This window comes from Mobula hypostoma, chromosome 6 (genome assembly GCF_963921235.1).
Source record: "Mobula hypostoma chromosome 6, sMobHyp1.1, whole genome shotgun sequence".
Classification (NCBI taxonomy): Eukaryota; Metazoa; Chordata; class Chondrichthyes; order Myliobatiformes; family Myliobatidae; genus Mobula; species Mobula hypostoma.
Genome location: NC_086102.1, coordinates 11,829,051 through 11,850,787, shown reverse-complemented (window position 1 = coordinate 11,850,787; position 21,737 = coordinate 11,829,051). Strand labels below are relative to the sequence as shown.

Genomic DNA, 21,737 nt, shown 5'->3' with positions numbered 1-21,737 from the left:
TGACTCCAACATTTTCCCAACCACTGAGGTCTGGCTAACTGGTCTATAATTTCCTTTCTGCTGCCATCCTCCTTTCTTAAAGAGTGGAGTGACATTTGCAATTTTCCAGTCCTCTGGCACCATGCCAGGGTCCTATGATTTTTGAAAGATCATTTCTAATGCCACCACAACCTCAAATGTTACCTCTTTCAGAGCCCTAAGGTGCAGTTCATCTGGTCAGGGTGATGTATGTACCTTTAGGCCTTTCAGCCTTTTGAGCATCTTCTGTCTTGTAACTGCACCCACTTCTCTTCCTTCACACACTACAGTATCAGGCATACTGCTAGTGTCTTCCACAGTGAAGACTGATGCAAAATACTCATTTAGTTCATCAGCCATCTCCTTGTCCCCGTTATTACTTCTCCTGCCTCATTTTCTGGCGGTCCTAAATCCACTCTCATTTTTCTTTTATTTTTACAATACTTGAAAAAACTTTCACTATCCACTTTGATATTATTTGCTAGATTGCTTTCATATTTCATCCTTCCCCTTCTAATGATTTTTTTAGTTGCTTTCTGTAGGTTTTTAAAAACTTCCCAATCCACGATCTTCCCACTAATTTTTGCTTTGTTGTATGCCCTTTCTTTTGCTTTTACAATAGCTTCGACTTCCCTTGTCAGCCACTGTTGTACTATTTTACCATTTGAGTATTTTTTCATTTTTGGAATACATATGTATAAGGTGTATATATGTACATATTTATATGTGCAGCTTCTGCAGTTTTCCCAGAGACGCATCCCATTACTGCTCTGTTGTCATCTCTGCCAGCAGCTCCTTCCAATTTACTTTGGCCAACTCCTCTCTCATACCACTGGAACTTCCCTTACTCCACTGAAATACTGCTACATCAGACTTTACTTTCTCCCTGTCAAATTTCAAGTTGAACTCAATCATATTGTGATCGCTGGTTCCTAACGATTTTTTCTACCTTAAGCTCCCTAATTGCCTGCAGTTCATTACATAAATACTCTTCTGCGCTGCATTGCTAAAAAAATGAACTTAATGGAGGGAAGAATTTTTTATCTATTTATTTATCTCTCTATCTATCCATCTGTTTATTTATTTAAATAAATAACTATTTTACATGGAAGTCATTGGTGGAATGGTATTGCTTTGAGAGTCAGCATAGCCTCAATGGACCAAATAACCTCGTTCTATGTTGTATGGAAATATTTCTGTTGGAGATAAATCATTAACACCAATAAAAAGAGAAGTGAAAGTGGAAAATAAATAAGTTGGTAGAGTGGTTTTAAACCAAATATTGATGCTTTTTAGCAAATGACACTCGGATCCCATGACTCCTCTTTGTTCTGTTTACCCTTGAAGTTTGCCTCCACTGACATCGTACTTCTCAAAAAAGTTGCGAGTAAATTATCCTCAGTCTCGAGGGATTGCTTCAGAAGGAAACTTTCCCCCCAAAATCCTTTGATCAGAACACAGAACCACATGACTAATGTGTACTGTAATCTCTCTCGCTTCTGCCATCTGGGAGGGGTTACAGGAGACTGAACACCCACACTCAATACTTTAGCAGCAGCTTCTTCCCCTCTGCCATCAGACTTCTGAACTGTCCTTGAACCCTTCAAAATTTGACATTTCTCTTTTGCTTACTAACTTAACCCCTACTGGGGCATAGGCCGCTGACAGCCACTCACCAGAGTTGTCTATCCTGGGCCAGTCTGTCAAGTTGTTCCATGATGTAGTTCATCTTTGAAGATCCTTCCTCTGCCAGGGATGAGACCTTTGAAGCTTCTGTTGGCATTTCTGTAGCCCTGGGTTTTTACGGGAAGGGGTTGCTAACCCCCATGCCCAACCCTCCTCTCTTCACCGCCAGGCTTGGGACCATCCAATGTGAAATTATTTCTCTTTTACAATATCTGTTTATTCACTTTTTAATTGTAACTTATGGTAATTTTTGTGATGTCTTGCACTGTACTGCTGCCACAAAGCACTCAATTTCACGACATATGTCAATGATAAAAAACCTTATTCTGATTCTGTACAGCACAGATGTAAGAGAGGGTTGAAACATGAATTGAGATCCACGTGTAACACGCACAAAATGCTGGAGGAACTCATCAGCATCTTTGGAGAGTTGCTCCAGCATTTTGCGTGTGTTACTCTGGATTTCTAGCACCTGTGTTTGAGATTCATGACCTTGTTCTACATGCCACTTACCAGAAGAGCCTTTTATTGAAGGATGCAGTTGGCGATTGTTATTTTTCAGACTTGGCACTCCTCCAAGTGGCTGGCCTTAATACATCGTGTCTTGCAGGTTTTTCTGGGAGCATTAACGACTGTCGTAGCTGAACTGTATCCAGTTTGATTGTGAGAAGCTGGTAAAATGCGCATGTGGCTGATGGATCACGCAGTGAATTGATTGGCTGTCCTGCTCATGGGAGGCTCTCTCTTTTGAGTGTGGCCCTTCGAGTGGATTGAGAGCTCAGGGACCAGACTGAGAGAGAGGTTGGCAGACAGAGTCAGGGGTCTAGAATGTGGACTGCGTACGGGTCTGAACGGTGGGCTGGAGCCAGAACCAGAAACAGCAACTTAGCGATCTGATTCTGAATTCTGAAGCATACAAGCCGAAACTCACAGTTCTATTTCCCAGACCTTATAAACTAACTGGGCCTGAATTCCCACTTTTTAAACTTACCACGCTAAATGAAACTGCACAACTTATTATCATATATAAGAAGGTGAAATGCAGGGTGCAGCAGAATAGTAACATCCAATTATCGAGAAAATTCAATAGTCCGGAGTCACCCAAGTCCCGAGGGAGCTGGATTATTGGGGTTTTGCTAGAATTGTAAATTAAAATCTGCTGACTACAATTGTACATCTGCAATTACTGTAATTGTAAACTGAAACCTTTAATTTAAAATTAAATTTAAGTTCAAGAATTTTCTCTGCCTCATGTGGTTTTCAGGGTGAGAAGACTTTCTACAGAAATATACCACTCACTGGGGAAGCAAAAATCAAAGCGTTGAATATTTTGTGGTTGGATTTATTTGGGGGGGGGCGCGTGTTGACAGAGTGCATTAACTTTGCAGGCTTGTTCCTGTGATCAGGAAAGCTATCTGAACATGATGACTCAGCAGTTGTCCAGCAGTGGGTTTGCCACACAAACTCCAAAATCATCACTTGCTACCGCCTCTGACTGGGAAAGGGAAAAGGATATTTGATCCCTTTATGCTCCTAACAATATTTTGCTCTGTCAGGATATCTCTCACGGCTCCTGAACACAGATTGCAATTATTCCAGGCTAATTTCTATTCGATGCGACCTATTGAATGGTGTTGTTGAACATGGCCAGACATTTCATGAGTTAGAGCTATAGAATCATAGAGCACTACAGCACAGAAACAGGACCTTAGGCCCATCTTGTCTGTGCTGACCTAATTTTCTTCTGAGTTCCAACTACTTGCCCACCGGCTAAAGCCTTGTATACCCCTCTCATCCATGTACCTACCTAAAATTCTCTGAAATGTTACAATTGAATCAGCATCTGCCGTTTCCAATAGCAGCTCATTCCACATTTGCACCATCCTCTGAGTGAAGAAGATCACTCTCAGGATTCCCTTAAACATTTCATCTTTTGCCCCAAACCCACAACTTCTAGTTCTAATCTCACCTAACCTGAAGGGGAAAAAGATGACATGCATTCACCCTATTTATACCTTTCATAATTTTGTATCCCTGTATAAGATCTTCCCCATTCTCCTGTGCTCTAGGGAATGAAGTCCGAACCTATTCAATCTTTCCTGAGAACTCAGCTCCTCGAGTCCTGGCAGCATCCTTGTAAGTTTTCTCTGCACTCTTCCTTTCAAGTTTATTGATATCTTCCTGCAGGTAGAGTGAGCAGAAATACTCACAATATCCCAAATTCACCCTCACCAACACCTTATACAACTACAACATAACATCCCAACTCCTGTACTCAGTGCTCTGATGTATAAAGGCCAACATGCCAAAAGCTTTCTTTATGACCCTATCTACCTGTGGCACCACTTTGAAGGAGAGAGTTGATACGTATCAAGATGTTGATATGTAGTTTAATTCATTTATATGCAGTGGTGGCAGGTTCCTTAAGGTTGTCATTGTGGGGGGTGGTGGGGGGAAGCAAAATGGTGGTAATGGGAATAACCTCCTTCTACTTATTAAATGCTCCCAATGGCGATCATCTCAAATAGCCTCTGACAGCCAAGTCCTGCTCCTGGCTTTCACATGTGGCTTAGCTACTGAGCCCTGCAGATCCATTTCTACTGACAGGCGAAGAGGCAAAGGTGAGTTACTGGCACCTTAATACCAGTCATTTTTGGGCAGATAGGGCTTGTCAGCCGTGGTTGGCAGCTCATCTAGGGGAAGGAAAACTCTGATCTCAATCATCCGCTGCCTTATGGCTATACCCAATCACGGGGAAGGCTTCAGGAATAAATCCTGAGGAAAAATCCGGAGTGGAGTCCCTAAGGAAGTCCTACGTTGAGTTCAACACTGACTGGCAACTCCTGTGACGTCGCTGGTGTCAAACTGTATCGGTCTCTGCTGTTGGTTTGAATTTATCTGCTGTGCGGAGAGGGGAACCCTGCTGCATGGGCAACAGCTTGCTCTCCATATCGTACTGCCTGGCTTGTGTATCATGTAGACAGCTGGGATGCAACCTCCATGGTCAACCCTGATCAACAGTAATGGAACAATAGTAAAGTTATTAGTAATCTGTTGACCTGAGTTCAAATCCTGCCATCGCACCAATGAAATTTGTACTTTCTTGATAAATTGCCAATGTACCAAATTATCCTAAATTAAAACATCTGACACAACAGCTCTGGTTTACCTACAGATCTGGGACAAATCAGGATGGGCGAAATTCTGAAAAATGCACCAATTTATCGGATTCTTTTCTCCAGCCACAGCTCAGGAGCCTCTGCTTCCTGGCCATCATGACATCCTCCCTCAATAACTTCAGGTCCTTGTTCCAGTAGAGGGACAATTGGATTGGATAATCTGAATTATATTTATCCATTGTTCTGATTTGGGGATGTCGCTGGTGTTAGCAAGAATGAAATCAATGATTCACAATGGGTTAATAAGTTTGATGTACTAGTTGCCCCATTTTCATCAACTTCTCAACTCCCTCTTGATCCCATATGACTTAATCTTCTGGACTGGCCTACCATGAGTGATCTTTCCAAAAGCTTTTCTGAAGTCCATGTAGACAACAGCTAATGTCCTACTTTCATCGGTCATCTTTCTCTAATTCAAATCTATGAAACGAAAACTCACCTTCATAAAGCCACACTGGCCACCCTGAGTATGTAATTAGTAAATAAATTTATTATTGTCACATATACTGAGAGAAAGTTCAAAGTTCAAAGTAAGTTTATTATCAAAGTACATATACGTCACCATGTACAACCCTGAAATTCATTTTTTTGTGGGTATACTCAATAAATCCAGTAACCCTAATAGAATCAATGAAAGACCACACACACAACAGAGAGGACGACCAGTGTGAAATAGACAACTAACTGTGCAAATATAGAAGAAAAATAAAAGAAATAATAATAAATCAATACATTATAAATATTGAGAAAACAAACCAATGTCCTTGAAAGTGAGTCCACAGGTTATGGGAAACACGCATAAAATGCTGGAGGAACTCAGCAGGCTAGCAGCATCTATGGAAAAGAGTAAACTGTCGACATTTTGGCTGAGATCCTTCTTCAGGACATCATGATAAAGGGTCTCAACCTGTCACATTAGCCCTTTATTCTTTTCCATAAATGCTGCCTGGCCTGCAGAGTTCCTCTAGCGTTCTGTGTGTGATGCCTGGATTTCCAGCATCTGCAGATTTTCTCATCCATTATGGGAACAGTTCAGTGATGAGGTAAGTGAAGTTGAGTAAAGTTATCTCATCTGGTTCAAAAGGTTGATAGTTGAGGGGTAATGAGTGTTCCTGAGTTCTGAGGCTCTTGTACCTTCTTCCTGATGGCAGCAGCAGGAAGAGAGCATGACCTGGCTGGTGGGGGTTCCAGAAGATGGATGCTTCGCTCCTGCTACAGAGCTCCATGTAGATGTGCTCGGTACTGGGGAGGGCTTTACTGTGATGGACTGGGCTGTATCTATGACATTTTGTAGGATTTTCCATTCAAGGGCATTGGTGTTTCCATACCAGGCTGTGATGCAACCAGTCAATATACTCTTCACTATATGAGGGGTGATTGATAAGTTCTTGGCCGAAGGCAGAAAGAGTCAATTTTAGAAAACCTAGGCACATTTATTTTTCCTACATTTACACACTTAGTCCGGCGGTCATGGAGCCCTTCTTTGTAGAAGTCAGTGTCTTGGACCTCCAGAAGTGGTCCACAGCAGGGGTGATGGATAAGTTTGTGGCCTAAGGTAGAAGGAGATGAGGAGAAACTTCAAACTTTCTGCATTTTCACTCAAAGTGTTGGACTGCATGTGTATGTAACAAGAGCTGTATAACTCATTTCCTTCTAGCTTAAAGGCCACAAACTTATCAATCACCCCTGCTGTGGACCATCTGGAGCTCCAAGATGCTCTCGTTACATGTGTGTGCAGTTCAAATCTTTGAGTGATAATGAAGAAGGTTTGAAGTTAATAACTCATCTCCTTCTACCTTAGGCCACAAACTTATCAATCACCCCTGCTGTGGACCACTTCTACAAAGAAGGGATCCGTATGATCCACGACTGCTGAACTAAGTGTGTACATGTAGGAGGGGACTATGTTGAAAAATAAATGTGCTAGGTTTTCTAAAATTGACTCCTTCTACCTTAGGCCATGAACTTATCAATCACCCCTCATACATCCATGGAAGTTTGTCAAAGTTTTAAATGTCCTTGTGAATCTTTGCAAGCTTCTACATGGTGCATGGTTGCATCATTGCTGAGGTGTCAATGCACAGGATCAGAAAAACCTGCAGAGGTTTGTAAAGTCAGCCAGCTCCATCATAAACATTAGACACCCTACGAGGACATCTTCAAAAGGGGATGCTTCAAGAAGGTAGCATCTTTCTTTAAAGACCTTCACCATTCAGAACATGCCCTCTCTGGTTGCTACCATCGAAGAGGAGGTACAGGAGCCTGAAGACTCACACCCAATGTTTTAGGAACACCTTCTCCCCTTCTGTCATCAAATTTCTGAAAGATCCAGGAACCCATGAACAGTACCTCACGATGTTACTCTCTTTCTGAACTACTTATCTTTATAATTCTTGTTGTGGCTTATAGAAGTTTCTAATGTATTGCACAGTACTGTTGCCGTAAAACAACTAATTTCATGATGTGTCAGAGATAATAAACCAGATTCTGATACAGTAAAGAGCTTTGTTTTGTATGTCATCCATACAAATCATTTCAAATCATAAGTGTGTGGAAGGAGTGTAAAGGGCAAAACAATAATATAATGCAGAGTATCGTGTCCTCGTTACAGGGAAAGTCAAGATAGACGATGAAGGTGCGAAGGCCACAATGAGGTAGATTGAGAGATCACACTTTACTGAATGCAAATAAACCCTATTGTTATGAACATCCTGCAATAATTTACCAACAGCTGAGGTACGCTTAGAGGCCACCTTATTAGGTACACCGGTACATCTGCTCATTAATATAAATATCTAAACAGCCAATCATGTGGCAGCAACTCAATGCATAAAAGCATGCAGACAAGGTCAAGAGGTTCAGTTGTTCTTCAGGTCAAACATCAGAATGGGGAAGAAATGTGAGCTGACTGACTTTGACTGCGGAATGATTGTTGGTGTCAGATGGGGTGGTTTAAGAGTTTCAGAAACTGCTGAACTCCTGGTACTTTCATGCCCAACAGTCTCTAGAGTTTACAGAGAACAGTGCGAAAAAAATACAGTAAGCGGCAGTTTTGTGGATGAAAACACCTTGTTAATGAGAGACGTTACATGAGAATGATCAGACTGGTTTAAACTGACAGGAAGGTGACAGTAACTCAAATAACTACGGATTACAATACTGAAATGTAGAAGAGCATCTCCAAGTGTACCACCTGCCGAAACTTGAAGTGGATGTTCTCCAGCAGCAGAAGACCATGAACATATGCTCAGTGGCCATTTTATAAGGTACAGGAGGTACCTAATAAAATGGCTACTGAGTGTAAAGCTGATGGACTTATAACTTCCAGGATTATTCCTCTTATGCTTTTTTCGATATCAAGGGAGAGGAAGTGGGTAATTAGGGCAACCAAACGAAATTTGGCCAAGCTTCCATAAAATTAATGAAATCATGATACAGTCTTGCAAATTATAAGGGCCTGTTGGTTGAGCAAAGGAAAAGAAGAACCGGGGAAGTAAGCCCACCTGAAAAAATTGCAAAAAGATTGGCCGATCCTGTCACAAAAATTTGCACAACTCCAGAAAAGATGGCTGTAGGCCACAAGGTACTTGAAAATAAACTGTAATGGGATATAAATAGTCTTTAGCCATGGCTTTTTCCTATGGAAGTTTACTTTTATTGTTGTGCTTGAATTAGTCAACTGTCTAAGCCCTGTTAATAACGATGTCAAGTACCAAAATTCCCAAATGGAGCAATAATTAATCTGGATTCCAGCACAATAAATTAAACCACTGTGCAACTGTACATACATACTTGTGGTAAAGGGAAACAACAGGAATTCTGCAGATGCTGGAAATTCAAGCAACATACATCAAAGTTGCTGGTGAACGCAGCAGGCCAAGCAGCATCTATAGGAAGAGGTGCAGTCGACGTTTCAGGCCGAGACCCTTCGTCAGGACTAACTGAAGGAAGAGTGAGTAAGGGATTTGAAAGCTGGAGGGGGAGGGGGAGATGCAAAATGATAGGAGAAGACAGGAGGGGGAGGGATAGAGCCGAGAGCTGGACAGGTGATAGGCAAAAGGGGATACGAGAGGATCATGGGACAGGAGGCCTAGGGAGAAAGATGGGGGGGGGTGACCCAGAGGATGGGCAAGAGGTATATTCAGAGGGACAGAGGGAGAAAAAGGAGAGTGAGAGAAAGAATGTGTGCATAAAAATGAGTAACAGCTGGGGTACGAGGGGGAGGTGGGGCCTAGCGGAAGTTAGAGAAGTCAATGTTCATGCCATCAGGTTGGAGGCTACCCAGACGGAATATAAGGTGTTGTTCCTCCAACCTGAGTGTGGCTTCATCTTTACAGTAGAGGAGGCCGTGGATAGACATGTCAGAATGGGAATGGGATGTGGAATTAAAATGTGTGGCCACTGGGAGATCCTGCTTTCTCTGGCGGACAGAGCGTAGATGTTCAGCAAAGCAGTCTCCCAGTCTGCGTCGGGTCTCACCAATATATAAAAGGCCACATCGGGAGCACCGGACGCAGTATATCACCCCAGTCGACTCACAGGTGAAGTGATGCCTCACCTGGAAGGACTGTTTGGGGCCCTGAATGGTGGTAAGGGAGGAAGTGTAAGGGCATGTGTAGCACTTGTTCCGCTTACACGGATAAGTGCCAGGAGGGAGATCAGTGGGGAGGGATGGGGGGGGGACGAATGGACAAGGGAGTTGTGTAGGGAGCGATCCCTGCGGAATGCAGAGAGAGGGGGGGAGGGAAAGATGTGCTTAGTGGTGGGATCCCGTTGGAGGTGGCGGAAGTTACGGAGAATAATATGTTGGACCCGGAGGCTGGTGGGGTGGTAGGTGAGTGGTAAAGGGGTTAAGTTGCTGAGTGGACCCGTCATGCTAGTGGAAGGCTGCAGAGTAATGCCATGAAAAGACTTCTATTGGAGCAGAGGAGAGAGAGAGAGACTCATCCTGAATGTCCTGCCTTCCAGGGAAAATATAGTTCAAGGTGCAAAAGAGTATGTTATAAACACAGGAGATTCTGAAGATGCTCGCAATCCAGAACATCACGCACAAAATGCTGGAGGAACTCAGCAGGTCAGGGAGCTTCTAAGAAGAGGAATAAACAGCTGATGTTTCAGCAAGACCCTTCTTCAGGACTGGAAAGAAAGAGAGGAAGACACTCGAATAAAAAAAGTGGGAGGAGGGTTAGGAGGTAATAGATGAAGCCAGGTGGTTGGGAAAGGTATAGGACTGGAGAGGAAGAAATCTGATAGAAGAGGAGAATGGACTATGGAAGAACTGGAAGGAGGAGTGGATCTAGGAGAAGGTGATAGGCAGGTGAGAAGAAGAGGTGGAGAACATTAGCAACCACTCATATTTTTAAGATGCAATTTCTTATTTTCTATGTGTGTGTGTGTGTGTGTGTGTGTGTGTGTGTGTGTGTGTGTGTATATGTGTGTGAGTGATTGCTGTGATTCAGTTGGATGGTAGAGTCACATTCCCAAATAATGCAACAACTGGCCACAGACACTGAGCATTTGCATTGTACCTCACTTCATTTTAAAGACATTATTAAACACAAGAGATTCTGCAGGTGCTGAAAATCCAGAGCAGCACACCCAAAATTCTGGAAGAACTCAGCAGATCAGGACTGGAAAGAAAGGGGGCAGAAGCCCGAATAAGAAGGTGGGGAGGGGGGAGGGAGGGGAAGGAGTACAAGCTGGAGGGTGATAGGTGAGGCCAGGTGAGGGAAAGGAGGGTGGGGGTAGGGGAGTTGAAGTGGGAAGCTGGGAGGTGATAGGTGGAAGAGGAAAAGCTGAAGAAGAAGGAGCCTGGTAGGAGAGGAGAGTGGACCATGGGAGAAAGGGAAGCTGGAAGGGGTGGGGCAGAGGGAGGTAATGGGCAGGTGAGGGGAAGAGAATGGGTGAGAAGATAGAATAGGGATTGGAGAAAGATGGAGGGACTGTGGGGAGAAGGGAAGGAATGGTTAGAGGAGTTGAAGCAATTACTGAAATGAAGATTTTGGGAATGGCTATGGGAAATATAAACAGAATATCTACAAAATACAGTGCAAGTGTAACACATTAATGTGTAACCTTGAAGTGTTGGATGAACTTATTCTGAACTCTTTGAGTGCAGCAATTATTTTTTCTGCGATGGCAGAGAGGTGCAGTGTTAAAAATCTTTGCTTGCTGTACACTTCTTGAACATACAGTATCTATTTAAATAGATCTTGTGAAATGTCTGTTTTCATGTACTTCAAAGATTCAAAGGTTCAAGGTAAATTTATTATCAAAGTAAGTATAAGACATTAAATATTACCCTGAGATTAATTTTCTTATAGTAGAACAGAGACATACAATAGAATCAATGGAAAACTGCACACAACACCGACAAACAGCCAATATGCAAAAGAAGACAAACTGCAAATAAAAAATAAATAAGTAAGTAAATAATACTGAGAACATTAGTTGTAGATCCCTTGAAAGTGAGTCTGTGGGTTGTGGAATCATTTTAGTGTCGAGGTGAGCAAAGTTAACACTCTGGCTCTGGCCTGTTGGTTGTAGGACAATAACTGTTCCTGAACTAGTGGTGTGGGACCTAAGCTTCCTGTACCTCCTTCTCGATGATGATGGATGCATGGAATAACGTTCACTGTATCTTGGAACGTATGATTATAATAAATTAATTAGCAATTAACAATTAATGGAAGTCTAACTGTTTCTGTGGTGGTGAATCTGCGCGATTTATTGCCATCTCATGACTGTGGAGGCCAAGTCATTGGGTATATTTAAAGTGGAGGTTGATAGGCTCTTGATTAATCAGGACATCAAAGGTTACAGGGAGAAGGCAGGAAAATGGGGTTGAGAGGGATAATAAATCAGCCATGATGGAATAGCAGACTTGATGGGCCAAATGGCCTAATTCTGCTTCTGTGTTTTATGGTCTTACGGTCTCATTCTCCTTAGATCAATTTGTGCTTCAGATTTCTTGTATCTGCAGTTTATCTTGGTCTTAGATTATTTAAACAGATTATCTAATTGACAGCCGAATTAACCTGTTTGAGGTAAACCGTGATTAATTGTAACACATAAACTGTTTGTTACAGAGGACCAGAAAAGGTGCCATCAATTAATCATACTTAGACAGGCTGAAAATTCAACCGAAAAAAACACTCTGTTCCTCCTTCCACAAAAGCTACCTTGCCTGCTGAATGTTTCCAGCATTTTCTGGACAACACACATAATCCTGGTTTTATTTCATATTTCTAGAATCAGCAGTGGGCTTGTTCTTCAGAAACCTGGCTCCAGGACAATATCCATGTACCATCAGTCTACGGACCACAGCACTCAGGAAGATGGGCTACATTATTTAATTTTTTTTCTAATTGTATGTTTTTTTGCTATCGTAATTATATGTGCTGTACATGCTGTGTGCTGTGTGTGATTGTATTTTGCTGATTCGTTTGGCTGTATTTGCATCCATGGATGAATAACAATTAAACCTGAACTTGATAATGCTAATATTGCTTCTTTTGATGTAGCTTCATGTCTATAGATGGGCTGAAGGACCTGTTTCTTCACTGTACTTTTCTATGTCTCTATTGCAAGTTGATGGGACAAGGCATTTTCAATGGTTCAGCATGGACTAGATGGGCAGAATAGTCTGCTTCTGTGCTGTACTTTTTTGTGACTCTATGAAAATGAAAGTACACAATTCTTCATCAACCAGAACTGTGACATGCTGGAACTCAAGAGAACCAGCATCTGCAAGTCTAAGAAAGTTTAAAAGAAGAAGTGGTTATTTGGCATCTTAAATACCTTCTTTGGAAGCCACTTATTCTGGGGAAGATGCCAAGAACAGTCTCTATTGTGAGCAGAGTTTAGTGTGTCTATAATTCCCTGGTTTGGGATTAAGGATGCAAAATGAGACAGGAACCAGATCTGTAAGACTGGGTAATAGCTTCTTCCCGCAGGCGATTACACTTTTTAACACCCTGTTGCCACTCAGCACACGTATACACCCTGTCTGAATGTCCTGCCACCTAATTGGCAACACCCATCCCAACTTCTCACAGACACACCCTCATCCTGCACTGATCCTTTTCATCTTTTTGTTTTTAATTTTTGTTTAGAGATACAGCAGGGGTCAGTCTTTCCGTCCCAATGAGCTGTACAACCCAGAATACCCTTGCCTAATCATGGGACAATTTACAATGACCAATTAACCTACTGACCGGTACATCTTTGGACTTTGGGAGGAAACTGGAGCTCCTGAAGGTAAACCCATGTGGTCATGGGGGACAATGTACTAACTCCTTAGAGCTGGCGCCGGAATTGAACTCCAATACTCCAATGTCCCAAGCTGTAATAGTGTCACACTAACCGCTATGCCACCGTGCTTGTTTCATTATAATATTGCCAGTAACATTACACTGTTTTACATAAACATGCACCTCGTGCTATATGTCAACCTGTCATTTTCAGGCCTTGTCACTCACAGACTTATGCTCATATTATTTTGTAACTCTATGTGTTGGATCATAACTATATGTGCTGTGTGTATCGATATGGACTGGTTTTTGCACTTTGACCCTGGGGAAACAATGTTTCATTTAGACATATACATGTGTATGGTTGATTGACAACAAACCTGAACTTGAACTCGATTTCCTCATTTCCAGACCCCAAGTCAGTTTGGATTGGCAGAAACATCTCTATGATCTCCATCAGCATGGGTGTACCACGAGGCTGGGTGTTTAGTCCCCTGCTCTACTTGCTTTATACTGATGACTGTGAGGCTAAGCACAGCTCCTAGTCCATATTTAAGTTTGTTGATGACACCACTGCCATTGGCCGAATCAAAGGTGGTGATGAATTAGCATATAGGAGGGAGACTGAAAATCTGGCTGATTGGTGCTACAGCAACAATCTCGTACCCAGTGTCAGCAAGACCAAGTAGCTGATTATTGACTTCAGGAGGAAGAACCCCGGGGTCCATGAACCACTCTTCAATGGGGGAATCAGAGGGTCAGCAACTTTAAATTCCTCATATTCGTGCCATTATAAGGAAAGTATACCAGTGCCTTTATATCCTGAGAAGTTTGTGAAGATTCTGCATGACATCTAAAACTTTGACAAGCGTCGATGGATGTAAGGAGGAGAGTATGTTGACTGTTTGCATCACAGCTTGGTATGAAAACACTAATGCCAGTGAATGGAAAATCCTACAAAAGGCGGGAGTATATGGCCCGGTCCATCATGGGTAAAACCCTCCCCACCATTGATCACATCTATATGGAGAGTTGTAGCAGGAAAGGAGGATCCATCATCAATGATCGAACCATCCAGAGCATTCTCTCTTCTTTCTGCACCCATCAGAAAAAAGGTACAGGAACCTCAAGATTCACACCAACAGGTCCGGGAACGTTCATTATCCCTCAACCATCAGTCTCTTGAACCAAAGGGGGGTACGTTCACTTAACTTCAATTGTCCCATCACTGTTCCCACAACCAATGGAGTCACTTTCGAGGACTCTTCATCTCACGTTCTCAATATTTATTGTACCTTTATTTATCAATTATTATTATAATTATTATCTTGTTTTGTACTCATTGATTGTTTGTCCATTCTTTTGAGTGTGGTCTTTCACTAATTCTATTGAGTTTCTTGGATTTACTGTGTACACTTGAAAGAAAATGTATCTCAGAGTTGTATGTGGTTAGAAGTATGTAGTTCGAGAATAAATTAACTTCAAACTTTGAATTTAAAAGACTGTAATCTGCTCTACATTTCAAAAGCATCCTATTGATTTTTTGAGAAATCCTGAATCAAAATATTGTCAGACTATGCAAGGATTTACATTATAAGAATAATCTAGTTCTCAAATACACTAGTTTTTGAACTCTCAAATTAAAATCGGCATATGTGAAGTCCTCAGACCAGTTCTTCCTGACTTAGTTTCTTAGCTCATTTTCCAGCCTTGACCATGAACTTTTACTGGCCTCTCCACAGGAATGATATTGGTTTTGAAGTTATTTCCCTTTTAAACAACTTGGTATGTTGCCGTCAGCTCAATCAATACTGAATTTGTGGTCGAGGTTGGTAATTGGTTTATTATTGTCACACGCACTGTTAGAATAGAAAACTTTATCTTCCATGGCATTTATACAAATAGTTTCATCCCATTAGTATCTTGGGGTAGTACAAGGGAAAACTGTAACATAACGCAGAATATAATGTTACAGTGCAGGGAAAATGTAGTGCAAGTAGATACTGTGAAAGGTCATGATGATTGTGAGATCAATTGTCCATTTTATTCTACAAGATGTGCATTTTTATAACATTAAACCATAAGATCATAAGATATAGGAGCAGAATTAGGCCACTTGGTCCATCGAGTCTCCTCCACCATTTCAGCATAGCTGATCCAATTTTCCTCTCAGCCCCAGTCTCTTGCCTTTTCCCCGTATCCCGTCAAGCCCTGACCAATCAAGAATCTATCAACTTCTGCCTTAAATATACATAAAGGCTTCGCCTCCACAGCTGCCTCTGGCAAAGTATTCCACAGATTCACCATTCCCTGGCTACAGAAATTCCTTTCATAGAAACATAGAAACATAGAAAATAGGTGCAGGAGTAGGCCATTTGGCCCTTCGAGCCTGCACCGCCATTTATTATGATCATGACTGATCATCCAACTCAGAACCCAGCCTTCCCTCCATACCCCCTGACCCCTGTAGCCACAAGGGCCATATCTAACTTCCTTTTAAACATAGCTAATGAACTGGCCTCAACAGTTTGCTGTGGCAGAGAATTCCACAGATTCACCACTCTCTGTGTGAAGAAGTTTTTCCTAACCTCGGTCCTAAAAGGCTTCCCCTCTATCCTCAAACTGTGACCCCTTGTTCTAGACCTCCCCAACATCGGGAACAATCTTCCCGCATCTAGCCTGTCCAATCCCTTTAGGATCTTATACGTTTCAATCAGATCCCCCCTCAATCTTCTAAATTCCAACGAGTACAAGCCCAGTTCATCCAGTCTTTCTTCATATGAAAGACCTGCCATCCCAGGAATCAATCTGGTGAACCTTCTTTGTACTCCCTCTATGGCAAAGATGTCTTTCCTCAGATTAGGGGACCAAAACTGCACACAATACTCCAGGTGTGGTCTCACCAAGGCCTTGTACAACTGCAGTAGTACCTCCCTGCTCCTGTACTCGAATCCTCTCGCTATAAATGCCAGCATACCGTTCGCCTTTTTCACCGCCTGCTGTACCTGCATGCCCACTTTCAATGACTGGTGTATAATGACACCCAGGTCTCGTTGCACCTCCCCTTTTCCTAATCGGCCACCATTCAGATAATAATCTGTTTTCCTATTTTTGCCACCAAAGTGGATAACTTCACATTTATCCACATTAAATTGCATCTGCCATGAGTTTGCCCACTCACCCAACCTATCCAAGTCACCCTGCATCCTCTTAGCATCCTCCTCACTGCTAACACTGCCACCCAGCTTTGTGTCATCCGCAAACTTGGAGATGCTGCATTTAATTCCCTCATCCAAGTCATTAATATATATTGTAAACAACTGGGGTCCCAGCACTGAGCCTTGCGGTACCCCACTAGTCACCGCCTGCCATTCTGAAAAGGTCCCGTTTATTCCCACTCTTTGCTTCCTGTCTGCTAACCAATTCTCCACCCACACCAATACCTTACCCCCAATACCGTGTGCTTTAAGTTTGCACACTAATCTCCTGTGTGGGACCTTGTCAAAAGCCTTTTGAAAATCCAAATATACCACATCCACTGGTTCTCCCCTATCCACTCTACTAGTTACATCCTCAAAAAATTCTATGAGATTCGTCAGACATGATTTTCCTTTCACAAATCCATGCTGACTTTGTCCGATCATTTCACCGCTTTCCAAATGTGCTGTTATCACATCCTTGATAACTGACTCCAGCAGTTTCCCCACCACCGACGTTAGGCTAACCGGCCTATAATTCCCCGGTTTCTCTCTCCCTCCTTTTTTAAAAAGTGGGGTTACATTAGCCACCCTCCAATCCTCAGGAACTAGTCCAGAATCTAACGAGTTTTGAAAAATTATCACTAATGCATCCACTATTTCTTGGGCCACTTCCTTAAGCACTCTGGGATGCAGACCATCTGGCCCTGGGGATTTATCTGCCTTCAATCCCTTCAATTTACCTAACACCACTTCCCTACTAACATGTATTTCGCTCAGTTCCTCCATCTCACTGGACCCTCTGTCCCTTACTATTTCTGGAAGATTATTTATGTCCTCCTTAGTGAAGACAGAACCAAAGTAATTATTCAATTGGTCTGCCATGTCCTTGCTCCCCATAATCAATTCACCTGTTTCTGTTTGCAGGGGACCTACATTTGTCTTTATCAGTCTTTTCCTTTTTACATATCTATAAAAGCTTTTACAGTCCGTTTTTATGTTCTCTGCCAGTTTTCTCTCATAATCTTTTTTCCCCTTCCTAATTAAGCCCTTTGTCCTCCTCTGCTGAACTCTGAATTTCTCCCAGTCCTCAGGTGAGCCACTTTCTCTGGCTAATTTGTATGCTACTTCTTTGGAATTGATACTATCCCTAATTTCTCTTGTCAGCCACGGGTGCACTACCTTCCTTGATTTATTCTTTTGCCAAACTGGGATGAACAATTGTTGTAGTTCATCCATGCAACCTTTAAATGCCTGCCATTGCATATCCACCATCAATCCTTGAAGTGTCATTTGCCAGTCTATCTTAGCTAATTCACGTCTCATACCTTCAAAGTTACCCCTCTTTAAGTTCAGAACCTTTGTTTCTGAATTAACTACGTCACTCTCCATGTTAATGAAGAATTCCACCATATTATGGTCACTCTTACCCAAGGGGCCTCTCACAACAAGATCGCTAATTAACCCTTCCTCATTGCTCAAAACCCAGTCCAGAATAGCCTGCTCTCTAGTCGGTTCCTCGACATGTTGGTTCAAAAAACCATCCCGCATACATTCCAAGAAATCCTCTTCCTCAGCACCTTTACCAATCATCTCTGTTCTAAAAGGATGCCCCTCTATTCTGAGGCTGTGTCCTTTGGTCTTAGAGTCTCCCACCACAGGAAACACCCTCTCCACATCCACTCTATCAAGGCCTTTCACCATTCGATAGGTTTCAATGAGGTCACCCCTCATTCTTCTGAATTCAGAATCAGAATCAGGTTTATTATCACCAGCACGTGTTGTGAAATTTGTTAACTTAGCAGCAACAGTTCCATGCAATACATAATATAAAAAAAATAAGTCAATCATTACAGTATATGTATATTGAATAGATCAAAATTGTGCAAACACAGAAATAATATATACTAAAAGTGTGAGGTAGTGTTCAATATCCATTTAGGAATTGGATGGCAGAGGGGAAGAAGCTGTTCCTGAATCGCTGAGTGTGTGTTTTCAGGCTGCTGTACCTGGACAGAAACTGTCTTTAGGCCTGGTGATACATGCTTACAAGCTTTGGTATCTTCTTCCCCAAGAAGAGGGGAGAAAAAAGAATGTCTTGGATGGGAAAGGTTTTGCTTATCAATTTGTCTCTAACATTAAAAAATTTCCCCAACAGTTTCTCCTATGGTTTACCCTCTTTTCCCAGCAGAGTCCTTCCTCTCCAGCCCTTCACCTTCCCCACCCACCTGGCTTCATCTATCACCTTCCAGCTCTCCTCCTTTCCCTCCCCCCAACTTTTTATTCTGGCATCATTCCCCTTCTTTCCAGTCCCAAAGAAGGGTCTCGGCTTGAAACGTTGATGGTTTATTACTTTCCATAGATGCTGCCCGACCTGCCGAGTTCCTTCAGCATTTTGTGTGTGTTGCATGAAATAATTTCTATTTTTTTTCCTTTGTCTCTGACAGGGCCGGCATTTATGGCCCATCCCCAACAAACCCTGGGAAAATGGAGGTGATCTGTCTTTTTGAACCGCTGCAATTGTTCTAGTGAAGGTTAGATCCGGAAGTGGAATTTATTTATTATTGTCACATGTACTGAGATGCAATGAATAAAAAATATTTTTTCCTATTCTTACAGATCAGATCATGACACAGTGAATTGAGGTAGAACAAGGTAAAAAAATAACATTATAATCATAATCATCTGTATGCTCTGTGTCATATGACATGAGTGATAATGGTCTTCATGACCATAATTGTTCTTGACAAATTTTTCTACAGACAAGGTTTGCCTTCTTCTGGGCAGTGTCTTTACAAGACAGGTGACCCCGGCCATCATCAATACTCTTCAGAGACTATCTGCCTGGTGTCAGTGGTCACATAACCAGGACTTGTGATATGCACCAGCTGCTCATATGACCATCCACCACCTGCTCCCATCGTGGGGTGGGGTGGGGAGGGATGGGGGGGGGAGGCTAAGCAGGTACTACACCTCACTCAAGGGTGACCTACAGGCTAGCAGAGGGAAGGAGCACCTCACACCTCCTTTGGTAGAGACGTATCTCCACCGTGCCACCCAAAATAGTAACAATGTAGAATAAATTGTAACAGCTATAATCGCTCGGTGCTGTTTGGGAGAGAAATAACTATGAAGGAAAAGTAGTAGTATTGTTCCAATAAAATCAGAAAGTATTGGAAAAACCAAACTTGAGAGGTGGCATCTGTGGAAAAAGAAACTTTAGCTGGAGAATGGTGAATCTGTGGAATTTTTTTGCCACAGGCGGTTGTAGAGGCCAAATCATTGGATATATTTAACGCATATGTTGATAGATTCTTGATTATTAGGGCATGAGGAGTTACAGGGAGAAGACAAGACACTGGGGCTGAGAGGGAAATGAATCAGCTGTGATGAAATGGTGGAGCAAGCTCCGTGGGCCTATTTCTGCTCCTATATCTTATGGTCTTATTTAACATTTTGGGTCAAAGAATCTTCATCATCATCGAGAAAACAAAACATTCTCTCTTCTGTGAAGGATGATCATTTATAAAGTAACTGGAGATGGCTGGCCTTAGAACATTGTCCTGAATGGTTCCACTATAGAGCCATAAGATGTAGAAGCAGAATTAAGCCATTTAGCTCACTGAGTCTGCACTGCCATTTCAACATGGCTGATTTAATTATCCATGTCAACCCCATTCTCCCTGCCTTCTCTCTGTAACCTCTGACACCCTTACTAATCAAGAAGGATTCCTGCTGTAATGTTTTGTGGCTGTGATGATCACCTCCAACAACCACAACCACCCTCCTTCATGTGATTGGAGTGTTGTCTCCCAATGTCCACTGACCTTAGTTTGAACATCAGAGTCCCCAAAAGTGTCCATAACCATGGAGCCAGTTCAGTGCTGCAGTGTTCAGGAACCCGATGGCTGCAGGCCACAGCTACGGAGCCAGTTCAACACTGAGCCGAGTGCTGATGGCTTAAGGCCCAGCTACAGTCAGTTCTGCACTGAGTTGAGTAAACCTCCTGGAGCAGTAAGCTGAACACAGGTTCATCCTTTGCCGTCAGCCTTGACTTGACGCCTTGATCATTTTAATCTGGCTCAGTTTTGAAATCGTCTAAACATCAGTTCATTTTTTGTTCTTGGGCCTGGGCCCTATTACTTCAATCTGGCCCCAGGTCTGCTCCAGCAATGGTCACCCCAGTCATACCTGCATTCTAGAGAGTTCAATTCACTGAATCTCTCAGGATACTGTGTAAACGCCAGGTCGTAAAGATGGTTCAGAAGCATAACTCCCAAAGGGAAATTGCAGGCTACAGATTGCTGTGATCATTGTCCAGAAAAAATATATTTAGCAGAATGGTTAGTAGTTTTGTATATTTCCTGTAAAGCATCACTGTTTCTTGCCAGTGCCATCTTTAACAAAATTTAAGAGTTTAAGTTTCAATTCTTATCTGGAGTCTGATTGCGTGTTGTGTAGTTTTAGATCACAGAAAAAAAACCTGCATTTATATTGCAAGTGACTGCTAACTGTTTATTATTTGTTTATTCTGTTTACTCTGTGAGCTGCCTGCAAGCAGGGGTGTTTCATTGCACCCTGATGTACAACACAATAAGCTAATCTGATCTATATTACCCGTTCAGTGACTAATTTGGTTTTGTTTACTGTTATTGTCACACATATTGAGGCACAGTGCAAACTTGTCTTGCTTATCATTCATAAAGATCAATTCATTATGGCTGTGCACTGAGGTAGAACAAGGTAAAACAATACAGAATGAAGTGTGACAGAGAAAGTGCAATGCAGGCAGACAAAAAGGTCCAAGGTCTTAACAAGGCAAATTGTGAGGTCAAGATTGCATCTTATACAAGGAGACCATTCAATAGTCAATAGAAGCTGTGTTATGTTCATTTCGGCTTTTATATCTTCTGTCCGATAGGAGGAGCAGAAGAGTGAAAGTCCTGGGGCCTTTGATTCTGTTGGCTGCTTTACTGAGGCAGCAAAGTGTAGACTTATTGTTGAAATCATAAACTCCAGAGATTTTACAGATTGTGGAAGTTGTGAGCAAAACACACAAAATGCTGGAGACACTTCAGTCAGAATCTGTAGAAATGAATAAACACTCAATGTTTTGGTCTGAGACCTTGCATCAGGACTGGAAAAGAAGGGGAAGACACCAGGATGAGGAAGTTGAAGGAATACAAGCTGGCAGATGGGAGGTGAGGCCAGGTGAGGGGGAAAGGTGGGTGGTCGAGCGAGGGCTGATAAAGTAAGAAACTGGGAGACGAAAGGTGGCAGAGGTAAAGAGCTAAAGAAGAAGGAATATGATAGGGGAGAGGAGTGGACTGTGGGAGAAAGGGAAGGAAGAGGGGAATCAAAGAGACGTGATGGGCAATGAGGAGAAATGGTGAAAGGATAATCAG

General features: G+C 42.4%; 1 long non-coding RNA gene across 1 annotated transcript in view; it reads left to right on the top strand.

Annotated features, from left to right (window-relative positions):
- Positions 1-21,737, top strand: part of LOC134347458 (uncharacterized) — an 84,649-nt gene that overhangs the window by 50,836 nt on the left and 12,076 nt on the right. Inside the window, exons 2-3 of the long non-coding RNA XR_010018161.1 lie at positions 18,780-18,866; positions 18,952-18,987. This is a non-coding gene — a long non-coding RNA (uncharacterized LOC134347458). The remainder of the gene's footprint in view (positions 1-18,779; positions 18,867-18,951; positions 18,988-21,737) is intronic.